The 24,265-nt window shown below is 41.6% G+C and overlaps 1 protein-coding gene across 14 annotated transcripts in view; it reads right to left on the reverse strand.

Annotated features, from left to right (window-relative positions):
* TANC2 (tetratricopeptide repeat, ankyrin repeat and coiled-coil containing 2) overlaps positions 1 to 24,265 on the reverse strand; it is a 702,540-nt gene that overhangs the window by 446,034 nt on the left and 232,241 nt on the right. Inside the window, exon 1 of one of the 14 annotated variants that reach the window (XM_089774014.1) lies at positions 7,923 to 13,325. The exons of the other annotated variants lie outside the window; for them this stretch is intronic. The gene's annotated coding sequence lies outside the window, so the exon portion shown is untranslated. Of the gene's footprint in view, positions 1 to 7,922; positions 13,326 to 24,265 lie in introns of those variants that run through there. 14 annotated transcript variants of the gene reach the window in all.

The raw sequence follows: 24,265 nt of genomic DNA on the forward strand, positions 1-24,265 counted from the left end.
CAGCAGATTAGACACTGGGCCAACAGAACCCAGCTAATTGAGGGCCATGGAAAAATGGGCACTCCATTCATGTGGCACTCCTGCTGAGGAGGAGAGAAAGCCCACACAATGTAATTATGTTCGTTCTGTCTGGAGCACTGGATGGGGAGGGGAAGACACCTGTACCACTAATCTGGCCCCTGGCAGGAGCAAAAGGGAGGGGAATGGGGCGATGACTACAGATGGAAGGGGTGAGGAAAGGGCCCCCACTTGCTCTGGCCCAGGGCCCCCACCTCCCGAACAGTAATCTGCCTCTGAAGCAGACTATCTTGAAGAAATGGGCTTTTATATGTTGTCCTAGGTAGACACAGTTAGTCCCAAGTTCTATTTGCATGTCTTAATGCATAGCTCTGTAGAGCCTTTTGTCACCTGAAATAAAGCCTACAATGCTATTGTTACTCAAAGTGTGGCCGTTCAGTCATTTATCCTTTCAAAGACCTTGAATAATTGGTGAGAACATTAGTTCTTCTTAATACATTTATCTGACCAACTAACCACTTTACCAGAAGTGCTTTCTCTTCTCACCTACACACACACACGCTTTGCCCCATCCCCTGCCCCCAGTTCCCATTACAAATATTTGTCTGATATGAATATGCTTATAATCTAATACAAATGCCCCTTCAAAGACAGATATCACACTATACTCTTTTTTAAGCTTCCTCCATTACTTCTCTCCTAAGTCCCATGTGCTGTGTGCTAATTTTTCACACAATTAAAAATATATAGGGCTAAAACTTAACATGGTTCTGTTTCATCCATCTCACCTAACAAATATACTAGGATTTCTATCTCTGAAGGTCATTTGCAAAAATGCTGGTTTTAATGCTAATGGAAGTGTGCAATATCTTTTCTGTTAAACCACCATTAAAAATAATTTCATAATAAAGGGCTTCTCTTTTTACTGATCTTGACTTTGTTTCTCACCAAAGCTAAGGATTAGTTTTATTATACATGTTTTACTTCACTTGTACAGAACTATGGGCGTGACCCTGCAAGGAACCATATATACTTAACTGAAAGATAATGGATAATCAAACACAGTAAGGCCAGGACATAGAGTCATCCAAAAATTTACCTTCTCCCCAGAATTTCTTAATCACCTACCTCTAAAGCTTCATTTGTGACCTTCTCACATGATTCTTCCCACAGCCTCTCTCAGGATCCTTCCTTGCCTTCTCTTCTGAGATGGCATTATCACCCGCCTTACACAGACATGAGATCTCAAAGAAGAAAATTCAAATGCACAAGTTCCTCACCCAAGTTCTCCTCCACACTTGGGAAGAGAATGTGCCTTTTATATCCTGTATTCTACTTTCCAAAAGGTTTCTGTTATTGTCTACAGTCACAGAATTCCTGGGACTTCTGAGTCTCAGAACACCTACTTGTTTGAACGAGGTTTGAACGAGGTTGAACCAAGTCATAAACCTGCCTCTAAAAGTCCTACCAATTTTGTTACAGCAGTTCTTCTTTAAGATTTATAATTTTACCTGTTAGCAGCATTTGAATAATTAGACACGGGAAGAAGGGGGAAAAAATCTAACATACCATGCAGAAACAAGTAATCCAGAATAATCGTGTAGATAATCAAGCATTAATCATTAGAAACAATCATTCTAGACAGGGTCCCTTTAAAAGAAAATCAAAAGGAACTAACCCATAGGAACATATGCTTGGCATACAAAAAAATCCTTTACAGAAATTTGAAAGCCTTTGACAAAGTCCCTCACAAACGGCTTTTAAGTAAAGTAAGTTGTCATAAAATGGTCCTCTCATGAATTGATAACTAGTCTGTACTGGGACCAGTCCTAATCAACACATTTCTAAATCATCTGGAAAAAGGGGTAAACAGCTAGGTGGCAAAATTTGCAGATGATACTAAACTGTTCAAGATAATTATGAACAAAGCAGACTGTGAAGAGCTTCAAAAGGATCTCACAAAACTAAGTGATTGAGCAACAAAATGGCAAATGAATTTTAATGTTGATAAATGCAAAGTAATGCACACTGGAAAATATAATCCCAACTATACATACAAAATGATGGTGACTAATTTAGCTATAACCACTCAAGAGAGAGCTCTTGGAGTCACTGTGGACAGTTCTCTGAAAACATCCATTCAGTTGTCAGCAGCAGTCAAAAAAAAGCAAACAGAATGTTAGGAATCATTTAAAAAGGGATAGAGAATAAGACAGAGAATATCTTATTGCCTGTATATAAATCCATGGTATGCCCACATCTTGAACACTGCTTACAGATGTGGTCACCTCATCTCAAAAAAAGATATATTGGCATTGGAAAAAATTCAGAAAAGGGCAACAAAAATTATTAGGGATTTGGAATAGATGCCATATGAAGAAAGATTTAAAAGACTGGGACTTTAACAGGGTTCAAAAAAGAACTAGATAAATTCATGGAGGGTAGGTCCATCAATGGCTATTAGCCAGGATGGGTAGCAATGGTGTCCCTAGCCTCTGTCAGAGGCTGGAAATGGATGACATGATCCAATCACATGATGATTACCCATTTCATTCACTCCCTCTGGGGCACCTGGCATTGACCACTGCTGGAAGACAGGATACTGAGCTAGATGGACATTTGGTCTGACCCAGTATGGCTGTTCTGTACACTATTCAGAATCATATGAAAAGTGTAAAAAAACCCTCACGGTGGAAAGCCACTAAGTAAAAAGTTTGAAATAATAAATATTAAACTCCACAGCACTTTTTGTTTCTCCCGAGAAGACCTCTGTGATTTCTTCCACGTGTTCCATGAAAAGGCAACACTTTCCAAGCTAATTCACAAAACATTACTGTTTTCAAGATTCCCTGTTAGCGTGTCGCTTCATTTTTTGTCAGTCAATATGAACATAAGAATGGCCATCCAGACTCAGATCAATGGTCCAGCTTGCCCAGCATCTTCCCTTCGACAGTACCAAGTACCAGATTTTAGAATGAGCCGAACCGGGCAATTTATTGAGTCATATATTTTCTCTTGGCAAGCAAATTCCAGCTTCTAGCAGCCAGAGATTTAGTGACACACACAGCATGGGTTTGAGACCTTGATCATATTGACTAATAGCCATTGATGGACCTAGCTTCCATGAACTTATCCATTTTTTTAATCCAATTATACTTTTGGCCTCTACAATGTCTCCTGGCAACATTTTCCACAGATTAATTGTGTACTGTGTGAAATAGTACTCCTGTTTGTTTTAAACCTGCTGCCTGTTAATTTCATTGGGTCAGTTCCTATGGTGTAAGAAAGAGTAAATAACATTCCCAATTCACTTTCTCCATACCATTCATGATTTTATAGCTCTCTATCATAAACTCTTACTCGTCTTTTTCCTAAGCTCTACAGTCCCTGTCTTTTGAATCTCTCCTAACATAAAAGCTGTTCCATACCCTCATCCTTCTTATTGCCTTCTCTGAACTTTTTTCAATTTGAACATCTTTTTTTAAATGAGGCAACCAGAACTGTATGCAATATTCAGGGTGTGGGTGTATTGTTGATTTATATATTATATCTAAAATATTATATTTTCTTTTCTTTGTTATTTTAATATTTTATTATATTATGTTTATAATAATAAATATAATGATATTTTCTGTCTTGTTTTTCCCCTTTTCTAATGTTTTATTACATTATGTTAAGTTTGTGGACTGCCACTGTATACTGATCAGATATTTTTGGAGAACTGTCCAGGATGTCTCAAAAATTCCTTTCTTGAGCAGTTACAATTAATTTAATCCCCATCATTTTGTACGTATAGTAGTGACCATGTTTTCTCAAGCATACTATTCTGCTTTTATCAACACTGAATTTCATTTGTCACTTTCTTGCCAAGTCACTGACTTTACTGAGATCCCTTTGTAATTCTTCAAAGCCAGCGTTGTGCTTAACTATGTTAAGAAATTTTGTATCATTTGGCAACTTTGCCACCACACTGTTTACTCTTTTTTCTCAGACTGTTTATGGGCATGTTGAACAGAAGTGGTCCCCTTACAGATCCTTGGAGTCCCCCACCATTTCTCTCTCTCCACTGTAAAAACTATTTATTTTATGCTTTGTTTCGTATCTTATGACCAGGAAACCACTGACCAATAAAGGTGTTTTCCTTTTATCTCTTGACTATCTAGTTTCCTTTAGAGTGTGTCTGCACAGCAAAGTTATTTCGGAATAACGGCCATTATTCTGAAATAACTATGTGAGCGTCTACACAGCAATTCTGTTATTTCAAAATAATTTCAAAATAATGGATGGCTTATTCCAACTTCTGTAAACCTCATTCTATGAAGAATAACGCCTATTCCAAAATAGCTGTTTTGAAATAAGGTATATGTAGACACTCCACTACTGCTATTTCAAAATAGCCCCGCACCAGGGCGATTCTAATTTATTCCTCCTGGAACTTTAAATCAAGATAGCACGCCTACATTAGGGAAGCCTGTATTGGACTAACTTTGAGGCTTCCCTGCAGTGTAGACGTACTATTTTGAAATAAGCTATTTCGGAATAACTATTCCAGAATAGCTTATTCTGAAATAACTGTGCAGTTTAGATGTAGCCTAAGAGCCTTTGGTAATGAACCACCATCAAAGGCATTCTGAAACTCCACATATTCTATATAAATTGGATCGCCCTTGTTCACGTGCTTCTTGACATCTTCTAAAGAATTCTAATAGACTGGTGAGGCATGATTTCCATTTATAGAAGACATGTTGACACTTCCTCAACATATAATGCTCACCTATGCATCTGAAAATTCTGTTCTTTACTGTAGTTTCAACCAGTTTGTCTTGTATTGAAGTTAGGCTTACCAGTCTGTAATTGCCAGGATCACTTCTGAAGCTTTTGTTTTGAAATCAGTGTTACAATTTTCCTGTCATCTGATGCAGAAACTGATATAAAAGTGACAGGTTACACACCATAGTTCTGCAATTTTTAATTTGAATTCCTTCATAACTCTGGGGTGAAACCTTCTAGTCCTAGTGACTAATTACTGTAGAATTTATCAATGTGTTTAAAAAACTTCTCTACTGACTCCTCAATGTAGGACACTGCCTAAGATCTGCCATCTAAAAAGATGGGAATCTCCCTCACAGCATATGCAGTGAAGACTTATGCAAAGAATTCACTTTGCTTCTCCACAAAGGCCTTATCAACCTTGCATGCTTCTTTAGTACCTCAATCATTCAGTGGCCCCGCTTTCTTCCTTTGATGTACTGTAAAATTTTTTGCAGTTCATTTTTTTATCTTTTACCAGTTGCTTTCAGATTCTTTTCTGGCTTGCCTAATTATATTTTTACACTTGACTTGTCGGAATTTATGCTTCTTCCTATTTTCCTCAATTGGATTTGACTGCCAGTTTCTAAAGGATGTCTTTTAATTTCCATTTAACTAGTCTCCTCATTTTTGTGTAGTTCCCATTTTGGAAGTTAATACTACTAAGATGGATTTCTTTGGTACTTCCTCCTCCCCATTATGTTACATATAATTACATTATGGTTGCTGTTACTCAGGAGTTTAGTTATATTCACATCTTGGCCCATGATTAAGTCAAGACTTGGCTCTCTACATGGTAGTTCCAGGACAAGAAGCAGTCATTAATGGCATCTACAAATTTTCTCTCTGCATCCCATCCTCAGGTGACATGTACCTAGTCAATATAAGGACAATTAAAATCCCTTAAAAGCTATTATTACTGTGTTTTCTCTTTTTGTACCTTGCTAATCTCCTTCTGTATTAAACACTCACAGCCACCAACCTGGTCTAGTGGTTGATAATGTATTTCTATTGTTATCCTCATATTATTCAAGCACAGAATTTCTACACACAGAAATTCTATCCAATTTACTAACTGCAATTGTTCAAATCAACATAAACCCAAGTGTAAATATTTCTAATATTTTATTTCCCCTTTACTATTATCTAGATCCGTGGTCCCCAACCCGGTGCCCGCAGGCGCCATGGCGCCCGCCGGGCTCTTTACATGCGCCCGCGGAGCCGTGGTCCCCAACCCGGGTGCGCCGCGCGTGCCCTGGCCCCGGCGCCGGCCCCAGCCTTGGCTCTGCCCCCGGGGGCACTGTGCGTGCCCCTTGCCGGCTCCGGCCTTGGCCCCGCCCCCGGGGGCGCTGCACGTGCCCTGGCCCTGGCGCTGGCCCCGCCCCTGGGTGTGCTGCGCTTACGGGGGGGAGCGCCGGCACCGGGCGCGCGGCGCTTACGGGTGGGGCGCCGGCCCCGGGCGCGCGGCGCTTACGGGGGGGGTCGCCGGCCCCGGGCGCGTGGCTATGGGGGGGGCCCCGGCCCCGGGCATGCGGCTGGGGGGGCCGCCCCCGGGCGGGCAAGTGTCCCCACCCCCTGGCGCCCGGCGGGCGAACGGCCACGCCCCCTGGCGCCCGACAACCTGAAAAGGTTGGGGACCACTGATCTAGATGTTCCTAATAACAGGGATCTCCCCACACAGAGGTATCCTCAGTGCAAGAGGATACCATGACATCTTCTGGAGAGAGGATCCCAACTGTGGGACTGTTTCTCTCTGCTCCAGTCACTCTCAACTCTCTGAAGCCACCATGAATAGAAATAACCATACAGCGGTTTTCTGCCCAAGCCATAGCCTCAAAGGAATGAATCCAGAAGTGGTTCATTTGCATTCTCCTCCTTCCAAGAATTTCTTGAGAATCCCCATGATTTCTTAATCCAGCACATTGTTTCCACAAGCTTTTTGAAGTGCATACATATCATAGGATTTACATCAGCCATGCCTTCTCTTTACAGAAGTTGCATACAATCGCACAACATAAAACATTTGCACTGTTGTCTCCAGGATGCCACAGGACTCCTCGTTGTTAATTCAGCAAGGTTCAACTAATATTTTACAGGTATTATCATATCTGTCACAGATGGCACTTCCATTTTTAATTTGTATTTAAAATACATTGTACTAATTTCTAACAGGAATCTAAAAACTCGTTTTAAAATATAACTATGTAACCACTAAAAATCTTAGCGGTTATATGCGCAGCAGGTTCTTCGGTATATATATTGCACCTATTAAGGATGAGGCTTACCGGTTAATCCAGTGGTATAGCGAGGGGAAGGCAAGGGCACAGTTGCCCCCAGGTGCCACGCTGGGGGGGGGCATCAATTTAGTCCCCTCTGCTTCCCCTGTCATCCCTCCGCTCGCCTGCTCCTCCTTCACCCACTGCTGCCAGCTGGAGCCTCATCCCTGCCTCTTCACCTCCATCGCCGACGGCGGATTTGTACGTGCGGGGGCCCAACCACAAACTGCAGGGGACACGGGAACACGTGGTATAAGCTCACCGCTCCTCCCAGGGTTGGACTTAGCCATGTGTCAGGTTTGGGGACCCGCCGTGCAGCAGTTGCAGCAGTGGGGGGGAGGGTGTACAAATTTTGCCTTTACCCCCAGGTGCATAACACCCTCGCTGCGCCTCTGGATTAATCAGTTAATTATTTATATCCCTAGTTTCTAAAGGCTTTGAGAAATATTTTATATCCCAGACTCACAATCTACAAGAATTCATTTGAAAACAAACTTTGGAAATTTGTACAAAATTGTTAAAGAACTATGTTGATTATGACTACACAAAGAGTGCAGAAAGCATGGGAGCTGGCAATCCCATGTCAATTGTGTATATTATTTTAAAAGAAAAAGGGAAAAATCATAAGTTAATGAAGTATGACTACCCCATACCTCCTCTGGTTATTTGCTGTATTCAATCAAAATTAAATACACATGCTTACTCCTAGCAGGAGTGACTCGTGCACATTAGTGGTAGAATAGAGACACATTTTCATGAAGATGTTGTCTTAGTTATAGCTCTTATGACATAAAATCTAAAAATTATTGCTAAACTTACCTGCAAACACATGTGAGTTAAAGTATAATCACAAAGCAGCTGAGTTTGATAATCAAATCCTTGAACAAGTCCTTGACGAAATACACAATCACGATTTATAGATCTCTCCAAAAGAATCCAGTACTTCACCTCTGCACGAAGAAGCCTATTTATATTAATCAATAAAGCTTTTTTATCATCAAATAGGTAAAATGCAGGAGCACTTTCCTGATGTTCTTATGTTATTTTGTTGCTTCCATGATCAACTCTGCTACCCAGGCATTCCTTTCTGTACTCAGCCTAATACTTATCCACATCATATGCCAATGCAACAGCAACAGCATGAAGCAGAAAGCTGGCTAGTAGTTAGCCAAACTGAGTCCTCAAATAGTCTCCTTCCCCTTTCTGGCTCCTCCTCTTCAAGTCTCTAAATAATTCCATTCACAGGAGAGCAATAGGGATCTCTAGCCCTGAGCCGTTATGCTATTAATCCTCTATGTTGCAGAAGTTGAACAAAGTCCAGCAGCTTGGATTTCTATCATGCATAGTATCCAATAAAGAGACATTTGGAATAAAAACTGTGATAAATCACTCCTGTTGCCAACTGTCATTACAGAATACTAACAGACCCAGTCTCTTTTTAATCAAAGCTCATATTAACCTTTTCTAAACTGCAATTCTATACAAAGCTTTCTGTCAAAAGACATAAAAACAAATGTAAAACATTGTCATAGAATCCTAGAACTGGAAGGGACCTCAACAGGTCATTGAGTCCAGTCCCCTGCACTCATGGCAGGAACAAGCATTGTTTAGATCATCCCTGATAAACGTCTCTCTAACCTGCCCTTAAATATCTCCAGTGATGGAAATTCCACAACTCCCCTAGGCAATTTATTCCAGTGTTTAACCTCCCTGACAGAAACTTTTTCCTAATGTCCAACCTAAACCTCCCTAGATGCAATTTAAGCCCATTGCTTCTTGTTCTGTTCTCAGAGGCCAAGGAGAACAATTTTTCTCCCTCCTTCTTGTAACACCTTTCTAGATACTTGAAAACTACTATCATGTCCCCTCTCGGTCTTCTCTTTTCTTAACTAAACAAGATCAATTCTTTCAGTCTTCCCTTATAGGTCATCTTTTCTAGACCTTTAATCACTTTTGTTGCTCTTATGTGGACCTTCTCCAGTTTCTCCACATCTTTCTTGACATGTGGTGCCAAGAACTGGACACAATATTCCAATTGAGCCCTAAACAGGGTAGAGTAGAACAGAAGAATGACTTCTTGTGTCTTGCTCACAACACTCCTGTTAATGCATCACAGAATTATGTTTGCTTTTCTTGCAACAGTCTCACACTGTTGACTCACATTTAGCTTGTGCTCCACTATGACCCTCAAATCCCTTTCAGCCGTACTCCTTCCTAGACAGTCATTTCTCATTCTGTATGAGTGAAACTGATTGTTCCCTCCTAAGTGAAGTACTTTCCATTTGTGCTCATTAAATTTCATGTTATTTACCTAAGACAATTTCTCCAGTTAGTCCAGATCATTTTGAATTATGACCCTATCCTCCAAAGCACTTGCAACCTCTCCCAGGTTGGTATCATCTGTAAACTTAATAAGTGTACTCTTTATGCCAGTATTTAAATAGTTGATGAAGATACTGAATGAAACCAGTCCCAAAACTGATCCCTGTGGAACCCCACTTATTACGCCTTTATAGCATTACTGTGAACCATAACTATTCCCTGAGGGTATGTCTATGCTGCATTCATCTTTCAAGAGAAGAATGCAAATGCAGACAAAAGAAATTGCAAACGAAGCACGGATTTGAATTTCCCGTGCTTCATTTGCATAATCGCAGCAGGCCACTTTTTCGAAATACCCTATTTCGGATACAAAATGCTGTTGAGACGCAGTTAGTTTGAGAAAAAACCCTTCTTGTGAAATATCCCTTACTCCTTATAAAATGAGGTTCACTCAGAGTACAGTCAACCTGTAGAACTCCTTGCCAGAGGATGTGAAGACTAGGACTTTAAAAGGGTTCAAAGGAGAGCTAGATAGATTCCAGGAGGTTATGTCCATCAATGGCTATTAGCCAGGATGGGTAGGAATGGTGTCCCTAGCCTCTGTTTGTCTAGAAATGGATGAAAGTAGAGGAATCACATGATGATTACCTACTCTGTTCCCTCCCTCTGGGGCATTTGGTACTGGCCACTGTCGGCAGGCAGGATACTGGGATAGATGTACCTTTGGTCTGACCCAGTATGGCTGTTCTTATGTTATTGTTTATATTCATCCTAGTACTTTTATCTAGTTTCCATGTTTCATAAGACTCTTATTTTTAGATAATTCAAGATCTCCTAGTTAAGTCTCTTTTTATCTTTGCTATGAAATTAAATGCTGTGCTCTTGCACTCTTAATAATGTTCATTTGAAAAAATGCCACCTGTCTGTGTTGTTCCTTAGTCTTGCTTCCCATCGGCGCTTACCTACCACCTCCCTGAGTTTAGTGAAGTCTGCCTTCTTGAAGTTTACTGGCCTTTATTTTGCTGTTGTCCCTTCTACCATTCCATAAAATCATGAACTCTGTCATTTCATGATCACTTTCACTTATCCTACTTTCCACTTTCAAATACTGAACCAGTTCTTCCTTATTTGTTAAAAACAAATCTAGGACCATTTCCCCCCTACTAGCTTTCTCACCCTTCATATAATCATAGAACCACAGAGCTGAAAGAAACCTCAGGAGGTCATCAAGTCCAGCCCCCTGCTCTAGGCAGGACCAATCCCAACTAGATTAACCTGGCCAGGGCTTTGTCAAGCTGAGACTTAAACACCTCTAGGGATGGAGACTCCACTACTTCCCTAGGTAACCCATTCCAGTGCTTCACCACTCTCCTAGTGAAATAGTTTTTCCTAATATCCAACCTGGACCTCTCCCACCACAACTTGAGACCATTGCTCCTTGTTCTGCCATCACTACTGAGAACAGCCTTTCTCCATCCTCTTTGGAACCTCCCTTCAGGAAGTTGAAGGCTGCTATCAAATCCCCCCTCACTCTTCACTTCTGCAGACTAAACAGACCCAACTCCCTCAGCCTCTCCTCATATGCCATATGCTCCAGCCCCCTAATCATTTTGATTGCCCTTCAGATATAAAAAATTATCGCCAATACACTCCATGAATTTGTTGGATAATTTGCGCCCTGCTGTGTAATTTTCCCAACGGATGTCGGGAAGGATGAAGTCCCCACTCACCAGTGCTTTGATGATTTTGTTTTAAAACAATCATCCAGCTCTTCTGTATTGTTTAAAGTCTGGTCTAATGAACATCAATCTTCTCAAAGTTTTACATTTGGGTAATATTATAAGTAGTTTCTTATTTCTGAATGTGTATCTTCATAGATTCTTTAAAAAGAAGCAGTGTCTCTGGACATGAATTTCTGACCTACAAAGTCAGCAACAATGCATACCATGCTTTCCATTGTCTTATCATTTCATTAAACAAAAGATGACAAACCACAATCATTGAATCATAGAACCATAGAACTGGAAGAAACCTCTGAAGCCCATCAAGTCCAGTCCCCTACCCAAGGCAGGACCAATCCCAATTAAATCAATCAACCCAAGGTTTTGTCAAGCCGAAACCTAAACACCTCTAGGGATGGAGACTCCACTACTTCCCTAGGTAACCCATTCCAGTGTTTCAGCATCCTCTTACTGAAATAGTTTTTCCTAATATCCAACCTGGACCTCTCCCACCACAACTTGGGACCATTGCTCCTTGTTCTGCCATCCATCACTACTGTGAAGAGCCTTTCTCCATCCTCTTTGGAACCTCCTTTCAGTAAATTGAAGGCTGCTATTAAATCCCCCCTCCCTTTTCTCTTCTGCAGTCTAAATAGACCCAACTCCCGCAGCCTCTCCTCATACGCCTTGTGCTCCAGCCCTCTAATCATTTTGGTCACCCTCCGCTGGACCCTCTTTAATACATCCACATCCTTCCTGTAATTGGGGGCCCAGAACTGGACACAATACTCCAGATGTGGCCTCACCAGAGCCGAATAAAGAGGAATAATCACATCTCTGGATCTACTGGCAATGATCCTCTTAATGCAACCTAATACGCCATTAGCCTTCTTGGCTACAAGGGCACACTGTTGACTCCTATCCAGCTTCTAATCCACTGTAATCCCCAGCTCCTTTTCTGCAGAACTGCTACTTAGACAGTTGGTCCCCAGCCTGTAACAATGCTTAGGATTCTTCCGTCCCAAGTGCAGGACTCTACATTTGTCCTTCTTGAACCTCATCAGATTCCTTGTGGCCCAATCCTTCAATTTGTCTATGTCACTCTGGAATCTATTCCTACCCTCCAGCATATCTACCTCTCCCCCTAGCTTAGCGTCATCCGCAAACTTGCTGAGGGTGCAATCAATCCCCTCATCCAGGTCATTAATAAAGATGTTGAACAAAACCAGTCCCAGAACCGAACCTTGGGGCACTCTGCTAGAAACCAACTGCCATCCTGACATCGAGCCATTGATGAATACCTGCTGGGCTCAATCTTCCAGCTAGCTTTCTATCCATATTACCATCCATTTATCTAATCCACATTCCCTTAACTTGCTGGCAAGAATATTGTGGTAGACCGTATCAAAAGCCTTGCTAAAGTCAAGGTATATCACATCCACTGACTTTCCCATATCCACAGAGCCAGCTACCTCATCATAGAAGCTAATCAGATTGGCCAGGCATGACTTGCCCTTCATGAATCCATGCTGACTATTCCTGATCACCTTCCCCTCTTCCAAGTGCTTCAAAATGGATTCCTTGAGGATTCCCTCCATGATTTTTCCAGGGACTAAGGTAAGACTGATTGACCTATAGTTCCCTGGATCGTCCGTCTTCCCTTTCTTAAAGATGGGCACTACATTTGCCTTTTTCCAATCATCCAGGATCTCTCCTTATCTCCACGACTTTTCACAGATAATGGCCAAAGACTCCTCAATGACATTTGCCAACTCCCTCAGTAACCTCGGATGTATTAAGTCCAGACCCATGGATTTATGTACATTTAGCTTTTTTCAGTAGTTCCTAACCTGTTCTTTCCCCACCAAGGGCTGTCTACCTTCGTCCCATATTGCGTCACTTAGCACATTAGTCTGGGAACTGACCTCGTCCGTGAAGACAGAGGCAAAAAAAGCATTAAGTACTTCAGCCTTCACCACATCATCTGTCACTAGGTTACCGCCCGCATCCAGTAGGGGCTCCCTACCCTCTCTGATCACCTTCTTCTTGCTAACATGCCTGAATGAGAAATTTTACTGTGAAAAATGTAAGTAGATTTAAGATCTTTTATATGATCAAGTGAGTCATTCACTTACTTTTTCAGACAAGAACAAAAAGATTAAATCAAATAATCTAAGTTCATATTATATTACTTCTTAATGTAGCAAGGGAACAAAGTATTTTAATTCAAGTTAAAAACAGACATTAACATTCAGTACAGTAGTATATCTAGTTATAACTTTTTGTTGCCAATTATAAGAAATACAATTGTAACAAATTAATTAAACTTCCTTGCTTAGAGAAATGTTTGAACCATGAGCTCATCTTTTATCTTTATTTCAGCAAACCTTAAAATAGAAAAGAATCTATAAAATATACATTATAGAATCCATAAATATACAAACTGTCAAAAGAGATCAAACCAACTGTCCACCTGATTTACCTTATGTCCAGAAATAGTCGATACATTGTTCTTCAGAAGAAAATAAATGTCCCTTTCCCCTATGTTGGGCAATTTACAGCAGAACTTTCTTCCTGATCTCAGACTCAGAGATTGGCTTCTGCCCAGAAGCATAAGGGATCTTGTGAGGGATGTAAGCAAGTAGTTCAGTCGACTACTCGAACACATGCATTCCCCTCCCCTTGCTGCCTCTGCATCAGAGGCAACAGGGGAGAGGGGAAGCAGGAGATGGTGGTGGGGGAACCGGCATAAAAGCTGCTAATGGAACAGATAGTGTTTGCGGCCAGCCCAGGCCACAGCAGATAGATGCTGCTGCTGCAAAGCAGAGCCAGAGCGGTGGATCGTACCGCATGAGCATTTTAAATGAAGCAGACCCTATTCGTGGTGGCTGGGGCTGGCTCCGAACACAAGCTGCTGGACCCAGCGCTAGCCGGAACTGAGTAAGCCCGGCATAGTCCTGGCTTGCACTGTGTCTGGGAGCTACCCCCACTGCAGCTCTGCATTTTAAATGTAGTAAGAGCCCTATCTCAGCTCTCTAGCTGACAAATCTAAAACAAACATGGAAAACCGGAAACAAGCATTATTGCACAACTAGAATTCAAACCAATAGTTTTCCAACAGGGTGGGATTAACTCTTCTGGGGCCTGGGGCCAATGGGACGGAGCCTCCAGGTGTGGGCAGTACAGGGACAGAGTCCTACCAGGTGCTTCCAGTGATGTGGCTCCCATCTGGGGTGAAGTGGGGTAGATGGTGGGAGGAGGAACAGAATTCCTTATGTCTGATTTGTGTCCATTCATCCTTTGGTGAAGAGACTGTCTAGTTTGGCCAATTTACATAGCAGAAGGGCATTGCTGGCACTCATCTATACCTACAACAAATCCCATTGCCAAGCCTCTTCATATATCTATACAAGAGACACCATCAGAGGACCTAACCACATAAGCCACAACATCAGGGGCTCATCTACTTGTACATCCATTAACATGATATATACCAGTAAGTGCCAGCAATGCCCCTGTGCCATGGATATTGGCCAAACCAGACAGGCACCTAGGCACCCAGTCTTTATTCCTCAAGCTCTATCCAGCAATTAAGTTTTTCTACTCTGGTGCTTCTCTTATATAGGACTCTTCTGGCACCAGACTGGGTGCTCTGTAAGCCCCCTCTGCGGCCACTCTAGCCTGCCTGAAAGATTTCTATCTGCTCTGTTATAAGGGAAGGGTGAGGTAGGGCCACAAGGCCTCCAGCAGAGGGCCTCCAAACCTAATCCACCCTGCCACAGGTAGGTTTAATTTCTAAAACATATGCTGTATGAAGATTTAAGTGCTAGAAAAAAAAATCAATGATCAACTCTAAAAATACTTCCCAAATTATAAGAAAAAGAGGAGTTTAGCTTCGCTGTAATCATTCGTAAGGAGAGTATGTTCTGCAAGAGCAAAAGTGTATAAAGAACTGATTAATTTCAGATGAATGCATTTGCACAGCAAAGATATTAAGTTCTCCAGTGGAAGAATTAACTTAACTCCCCAACACTTTTACTTTTCTATATGGGAGAAGTATACGGAAAAGCATGTCAAAAATATAAGCTTTGTCATGAATCATTTAATAACTGACTTATAGACCACAGTTTCTGAACCAGAAACACTTGTTCAGGTGCTTAACTTTATACATATGATTAATTCATTAATATTAAGAGACTACTTACATGAATAAAGGTAAGCACATACTTGTTTGTTATATGTCGAGGTAAAATTTGTTTATAAATATTGAAATAATTCTTGTAATTAAACACACCAGCTAACCTCCTACCAAATGAAATTTAAAGTTGATATAGCTAACAAAATTGTTAAATATTTATATAATACCACAACTTTTCATTGTGGGTAAAAGAAATGTAAAAAAAACAACCCTCCATTACTTTAAAAATGTATTCGCTAACTTTGACAGAGTGCAAAGCAAGTAGGGAAAGAATGAATAAAAATAAAGAATATAAAATAATCAAAGTCATATTACACAGCAAGCAAATCATAAATCCTGGTAATTTTTAAATAAATGGAGTTGGCAAGTATCATTGCGGAGCCTTTGGTCATTATCTTTGAAAACTCGTGGAGATCGGGAGAGATCCCAGATGATTGGAAAAAGAGAAATGTAGTGCCCATCTTTAAAAAAGGGAAGGACAATCCAAGGAACTACAGCAAAATGCAGGACAATGTAGCACTTTAAAGACTAACAAGATGGTTTATTAGATGATGAGCTTTCATAGGCCAGACCCACTTCCTCAGATCAAATAGTGGAAGAAAGTAGTCACAACCATATATACCAAAGGATACAATTAAAAAAAATGAACAAATATGAAAAGGACAAATCACATTGCAGAACAGGAGGTGGATGCGGGGGGGGGGGGGGAGAGGAAGGAAGGTAAGTGTCTGTGAATTGATGATATTAGAGGTAGGGAGAGTGGGATGTTTGTGAGTTAATGGTATTAGAGGTGATAATTGGGGAAACTATCTTGGTAATGGGTGAGATAGTTCAAATGTTTGTTGAGTCCTTTTTGGAAAATGTCGAATTTTAACATGAATGACAGTTCAGAGGATTCCCTTTCAAGTGCAGATGTAAAAGGTCTGCCGGACCATCAGGAGTCCCGGAGCATTGGATGCTGGACTAATGGAGTTTTACTGTACTTGGATCATGAAAAGAGGAATAGCATTCCAGGTGTAGGGAGTACTGTATGAAAAAAATACTGAATGAAAATGCAGGAGGAGGAGATAAATGGAGTTATAAGCCAAGAAGAATGAACAGTGTTTAGGGACCCAGTTAGGAAATAACAGGAGAGAACTGAGGTTCTATAGTCACTGCACAGCATGAGAGGTAAAGGTGGGGAGCAACCAAAGAGATGCTTCAAAAACAGTACCCAATACATGCAGCTCTTCTGTTTACTCTTTGTAATTAAGAGTTTTGTTTTTCCCCACTCTGACCCAATCATTAAATAATTGTTTTCAAATGGAAAAACACTTATTTTATAAGAAAAATGAATATTATGATTTGTTTGGGGCAACTAACATTGATGTCATTGATTTCAATAAACCTACTTTCATAGGGTATGTCTACAGTAGCCCCCAAGTTTGAAGTAGGGAGGCTAATGTAGGCATTCAAAGTTTCAAATCAAGCCCAGGATTTAAATATCCCGTGCTTGATTTGCATCTTCCCGGCCGGTCGCCATTTTTGAAATGTACAAGTCCACACTAACTGCCTGCATCTACACGCGGCAGGGATCTGGTAGTTTGAAATAAAGCCCTAGTTTGAACTACATGTTATTCCTCCTGGAATGAGGTTTAAAAGGAGTACCAACTAGTGGTATTGCTGTCAAAAGTCCCTGATTGGAGTGCATTGAGCATACAGGTACTAGCAACAGAAATGGTATGTGCACAATCATTTGAAAAAAGATGTGTCTCCGCCTTAGATACTGTTGAATAGTGCTCACAGAAGTACTGAAATGAGCTCTAACTTTCTTCTCCTGTATAGTATTTATTGCTATTAAATGCAAACATAGAAACAGAATTAACAAAGAGTTTGCAGAACATAGCCAAAGAAACAGAGAAGCAAAATTACAGGGTCCTCAATGTTTCTGTGTTTGCAGTTCCCTAATCTGATCCTAAAGCAACTTCTTCTCAGATTTTTAATGTGTTTCGAAACATTTATAATTAGTGATGCCATTTATAATCAGTGATGTCACCAGGCAAAACTGAACTCTGCTAAAAATCTCAATAGATGCCACTAAGCATCCTCAGAAATTATTTCTAATTCTTAGAAAAATGTAATTTCCCTTCCAAACTCAGCAAAACCATAAATCCTTAATTAAGACACTAGCTTCGTGACAAGTTTCAAAACATCACCCACCTTGCTGAAAAAGTATGCTTAGATTTTTGCTGTCGTTTTTAAACACTGAGTTATGGAGTATGAGGAAAAACTTTTCTAAAACATATCTGAAGGAATTGCACTCAGATTGTCCAGTGGGTCTTTAATTTGGCTTTTCTCTGAACTTCAGTAAATTTCAGACAAACAGGTGATTGCTTCAAAGAGAGAAAACAGATATATTACAAAAGAAATCGCTTTAAAGGCTTAACTATAGAGGATGCTACAGTGATCTGTTTTAATGATTTTATTTTAGTTAATTTCTCTATATATTAATAATTTGCCTCTGTTCAGATTCCTCATGACTTTCATCAGTACAACCAAAGTTGTATATATTAGTTTGCTGTATTTTACAAAGAGATTGCATATTTGGCAGGAGTAGGGAAAGCATATGCCATTCAAAACTTCAGCTTTCAGAACTTCTTGAAGCAACTGCTAAATGAAATCCACAAAATATTTGTTCTATATTATTCTATATAAAACTCCACAACACAGTAGTTATAAAAATAGGTCTACATATCTCTGCCAAAATCATCATCTACAACAAATGGGAAAACTGCATAGCAAAGTAAAAAATTATTACTAGTCACTATCATTATCCCTCCACCTTCCCGCACACCATTTTTTTAACTACCTTGTCAGGAACTTACAATAACATTTCTTTTCTCATGTAATCCCAAGCATTGCATATAGGAACATAACCAGGTGCTGTAAAAACCGACTATGAGTGGCATAATTTGAGGATGGAACCTAAATTTGACATGATTGTGCGGTCTGAAGTCAGTTTCTTCATATTCTAGTTTATATCTGCAAACAATATTTCAACAAATATTATGTCCTAATATAAATTAATGGCATGCCCTCCCTGAACAATACATTCAGTTCTGGTCACCCCTTAAAGACCATTATAGAAACAGAAAAAGATCCAGAGATGAACAGTAAAAATGAAGTAACTACAAAGTTTAAAAGTCAAACATACTGAAAGTCAAAGTTAATAGTCACAATCTACTCATCTTCTTTCCCATCCAGCCTTTGGCAGATGTCATCTAACAGTTTCACCCCTAAGTTTAGATGCTTAAATATGAAAATAATATGAAATAATGAGAACATTTATATTACATTTATAAGGCCTTACAAAATAATAAGTGGAAAAGAATAACTTTGCAGAACTTTTATCATATCCTTCTTGATGATTTATGATTCTCTCATCTGCCCAATTTCGTGACATTCACAAGCACATAAAAGAGGACGAACATCTTCTCACCTGATATTACCAAGTTATAATATTCCTTGTTTTGTTTATTAAATATCTATTGTAATATTCTTCATTTTGTTTATTAAATATCTATAAACCTGGAAACTGTAGACATGAGCCAGGGAGATATTGAGCAGGTGTAATTCAGTAAAATGAGAACTACAGGTGCTTAGTACCTCTCAGGATCAGGCCATGTGTTTGAAAGGATGAGAAGTGACACATTTTGACTGCACATTAGTCTGAAAGCTCACATGACTCACCAGTCATAAACTGCAAACACACTTACAAATATACAACACTGTGAAGCAACTAGGTCTTCAGTGACAACTTGTTAGCAAACTAAAAGGGCAGCATCTAATCTCCATGTTGTTTGCAAAACTTCTATAATGAAAATGATAAAAAACCCAAAGGCTACATCTACATTGCTCTCTCTTGCACAAGAACATATGCAAATGAGGAGTGGTGATGAATATTGCCGCACCTCATTTTCATACTTAACGAGCCACCATTTTGCACAAGGGGCTTCTGTGCAAGAAGGAGCAGTCTACACTGCTCCTTCTTGCGCAAAAGGCAGTCTGTCACTTATTTTCAGGCTTATTTTCATCGCCGCGCCTCATTTGCATATGTTCTTGCGCAAGAGAGCACAATGTAGATGTAGCCAAAGTGTTCTACGTAAAACTGCAGGATTTTTAATACTTGTTCAGTCATGGGCTGCTTTTGTGTTATATTCTTCATATTATCTTTATTATGTGAGATATTGAGTACTGCTACAAATATAGACATTTTGGGGACATATCATCCATATTATGAATATTAGCAGAGTGGGTCACAGTTCCTGGAGATATGATATGTTCTAGATACCGCAAAACATTTTCTGATGCAACAGCCATCCCAGTACTGCTGAATGCAGGCTTCCTTAATCAGTTCTCATGGAACGCCCATCAATCTAAACTCCGAGAGGCTACTAAACTCCGAGGCTCTGGAAGACAGACCCATAGTCTCCTATAGACAACCACCTAACCTCAAGATGATTCTTACCAACAACCACAGGACATGCCACACTAATACCAGCCCTGGAACCTTCCCTTGCAACAAACCCCGTTGCCAGCTTTGTCCACATATTCACTCTGCTGACACCATTATTGGACCTAACCAATTGAGTTATGAGATCAAGAACACATATTCCTGCTCATCCAGAAATATAATTTATGCTATCATGTGCCAAAAGTGTCCATCTGTTATGTACATTGGACAAACGTCTCAGACACTTCGCCAAAGAATCAATGCCCACAAAACAGATATTAGACAGGATCACAAAGAAAAAACAGTTTCTTGCCATTTCAACCAGAAAGGGCATTGTCTCAATGACTTGATTACCTGCATCCTGCTTCAAAGACCTTTTAACACCAGACTTGAAAGAGAATCCTCTGAACTGTCATTCATGCTTAAATTCGACACTTTACACTTAGGTTTAAACAAAGACATTAATTACTTACCCATTACAAAGATAGCTTCCCCAATTATCACCTCTAATATCATTAGCTCACAGACATTTACCTCTCCCCCCCCACACACTCCTTCTGTTCTGAAATTTGATTTGTCCTTTTCATATGTGTTCATTTTTTTGATTGTATCCTTTGGTATATATGGTTATGCCAATTTTCTTCCACTATTTGATCTGAGGAAGTGGGTCTGGCCTACGAAAGCTCATCACCTAATAAACCATCTTGTTAGTCTTTAAAGTGCTACATAGTCCTGTTTTTTGCATCAAGCTATTAGTGCAACTTACTTAGGGATCTTTTTCCTTTGGTGCTCATGAGACTTCTAAAGTCATTGAAGAAGGAGTTGGAAAACTGTCTGTTAGACAGTAATGAGCTGGAAACATCAATTTTTTCTGCTACTGGTTGGGAAACTGCTATTATTAAGAATGAGTAACTAGGAAACTTGTAATGCCCCTCCCTTTAGTTGAAGAAAAACACTTTAGTCTCCATTTAAACAGGAAAGCTGTCCACTTCCTTTTCTTGGATTTCTTCTTAACAGGCTTACTGACCTATAACAGGTTGGCTTCTTCCACTCCTCCCTGCAGCTTGCCATTTTTGCATCTCCGCACAGAGTTCACAGAATCACAGACAATTATGGCTGGAAGAGCTCTCAGTCCAACCCCGCTGGTTGAAGAACGACCAACCTCAACGAGATCAGTACTGACCCTCCAAACTCTTCCTGGAGGCTAGGTTCTACCCAAGCCACTGACCCACTTCTGGTTCTCTTATTCTCAGTCTACCTTCAGGTAGTCTGCGTGGGAGTTGTCCTTCTCCCAGACCTGCCACAGGCACCACTTTCTTCCTGACACCCTCTCCATTCAAGCCCCATCTCTTGCTCAAATGAGAGCACACCAGTTTAATTGCCATTTGGGGGTTTAGGACAGACCGAACTTCTATAACGCCTGGGAGAATATAATCCATGAGACTTGAGTAAAAAAAATATTCCTCCTGGGCAAGAGAAAACAGGCTGCTCATCAGGATAGAGGGGGAAAGAGAACTCGATTTGGGTAATTATGATAAAGAGGTTTGGCGGTTATCTTCCTGGCAGATTGTCAAGGAAGCCCATAATTGGGCAAATATGAATGTAAGTATTGCCATTTTCGCACTGGGGTTTTTGTGCAAAAACAAGCAGTGTGAACATTTTCTTTTTGTGCAAAACCCCCTTTTTCCACAAGATCCGTAATCTTTTCCTTAATCTTGCAGACATAGCCCTAGAGACTGCTGCCATGAAATGAAGACAAGCAGACACCTGGGGCTAGTGAATAATTTGCCTTAGAAAGCAAGCTATTAAACACCTGCAGCCAATTAAAGCCTGGTGGGGCTACTTTAAAAGATTTCCCCCAGGTAAGGAGAGAGGGAAGACAAAGAGTGATGTACTGGAAGGAGGAAGTATGGTACAGAAGAAGTTGTGTGAGAGAGCTGGGGACTGGCTAGCAAATAAGAGGGAAAGGCACTTGGATTGATTGCTTGGGGATTTGTTCCAGGGAAAGAGCTGCCAAATTGGAAGCAGAGTCTCTTTCAAGTCTGGTGTTAAAAGGTCTTTGAAGCAGTATGCAGGTAATTACTGATTACCTGCACCCTGATTACCTGCATCCTGCTTCAAAGACCTTTTAACACCAGACTTGAAAGAGAATCCTCTGAACTGTCATTCATGCTTAAATTTGACACTTTACAACTAGGTCTTAACAAGGACGCTAATTACCTTACCCATTACAAAGATAGCTTCCCCAATTATCACCTATAATATCATTAGCTCACAGACATTTACCTCTCCCCTCATCCCCGTTCTGTTCTGAAATTTGATTTGTCCTTTTCATATGTGTTCATTTTTTTTTATTGTATCCTTTGTTATATATGGTCGTGCCAATTTTCTTTCACAATTTGATCTGAGGAAGTGGGTGTGGCCTACAAAAGCTCATCACCTAATAAACCATCTTGTTAGTCTTTAAAGTGCTACATAGTCCTGTTTTTTCTTTCCTATGTTGAGTACTTTGCATTTGTCCCTATTAAACTTCATTCTGTTTACCTTAGACCATTTCTCTAATTTGTTCAGATCATTTTTTGAATTTTGACCCTATCCTCCAAAGTACTTGCAATCCCAGCTTGGTAACATCTGCAAACTTAATAAGTGTACTCTCTACGCCAATACCTAAATCATTGGTGAAGATATTGAACAAACCAAACCCAAAACAAGCCCCTGTGGAGCCCCACTTGTTATGCCCTTCTAGCATGATTGTGAACCATTAATAACTACTCTCTGAGTACGGTTATCCATCCAGTTATGCTCCCACCTTATAGTAGCCCCATCTAGGTTGCATTTCCCTAGTTTATTGAAAAAAAGGTCATGAGAAACCGTGTCAAATGCCTTACTAAAGTCTAGGAATACCACATCCCCTGCTTCTCCCTTATCCACAAGGCTTGATATCCTATCAAAGAAAGCTATCAGATTAGTTTGACATGATTTGTTCTTTAGAAATCCATGCTGGCTGCTACCTATGACCTTATTATCTACCAGATGTTTGCAAATAGTTTCCTTAATTACTTGCTCCATTACCTACCCTAGCACAGAAGTTAGACTGACTTCTCCTCAAGTACACAGTACAATAGCATTTGTACATAACAGAAATAAGGGGAAAACAAGAGAAAGTTACTCACCTTGTGCAGTAACGTCTGTTCTTCGAGATGTGTGTCCCCATGAGGTGCTGGGCTCGTCCCGGTGCCGCAAACCGGAGGATCTTCAGTAGCAGTAGCCCCCCCACCGGACCGCGCATGCGCGACTGCTGTTTCACGCCTCTCAGCTGAGCGCGGTCCAGCTAGTCAGTTTCCTGCCAACTGGAAGCATCTGAAAAATATAGAAATATAACTTTGAAGCAGGGAGGAGGGTGGGACGTGGAGCACCCATGGGGACACACATCTCGAAGAACAGACGTTACTGCACAAGGTGAGTAACTCTCTCTTCTTCATCGAGTACTGTCCCCAATGGGTGCTCCACTCAAGGTGAGTCCACAGCAGTGGTCCGATGACAAATGCGTGCTTCGGAATCATCGGTTCTGCGCTGCAGACAAGACCGCGTGAGCTACTTCTGAGTCGGTGTGATGGCCCGTGTGGGTGCGAGCGCCCCCTTCCGGCGGGGGAAGGGGGATTCAGCGGACCCGCCGTCTGGCTGTTTGAGTGTGATCACCCGGCCGCGAGTCCGGACCGGGGATCAGCGAACTCGGGGTTCCTTTTCCTCAGGGCTGGTCCGGGGTACCAGTCCGCCTGGGGTCCCGGCGAGGGGACGGGGTCACCTCCGGCGGCCTACCCGTAAGTCGGGTCCCCGTCGGGACAGTCAAAGTGACGGGGTCCTTGCCCTTTTATCTAGTCACCCCAGAGGGGTTCTGTGGGTTGGGGGTCTCGTGGTAGGGAGGGGGGACGTGGGGGACCCGGGCCCACCCTCTCCACCGGGTCCCAGCCTGGGGCCCTAAGTGGGGGGAGAACGAAGTGGACGTTCCTCCCACGACAGGCGGGGTTTATCCCCGTAACGCGCCTGTCCACGGGCGCCAGAAGGCCCCCGCCCCAGGCTGCTTCCACTCCCCGCTACCCTCCTCCCTGACGGGGGGGGGTCCCGCAGTCACTTACCCCGCCCGAGGCGCCGGTCTCGTCCCGCGACCGTCGTGAGGGTTCGGGGTCGTTCCCTCTCCTCCTCCAACGCGGGGGGGCGGGGGTTCCCCTTGGCGCCTGGGGCGGCGGTGGTGGCAGCAGCTCCCCTGAGTGCCGCCTCGTCCTGCTCCCCCAGGCCGCTTTTCAAACGGCCCGGGTGATGACGTCAGGGGCGCCCGTTCCGTCCCCCGGGCGTCCTGGCGTCCGCTGACGTCACGGCCGGGGCGTCCCGGCCTGACGTTGGTTCCGCGCGGCTCTGGCCGAGCGGAACG

The sequence above is a fragment of the Pelodiscus sinensis genome, chromosome 29 (assembly GCF_052426305.1).
Source record: "Pelodiscus sinensis isolate ZL-2025 chromosome 29, ASM5242630v1, whole genome shotgun sequence".
Classification (NCBI taxonomy): domain Eukaryota; kingdom Metazoa; phylum Chordata; order Testudines; family Trionychidae; genus Pelodiscus; species Pelodiscus sinensis.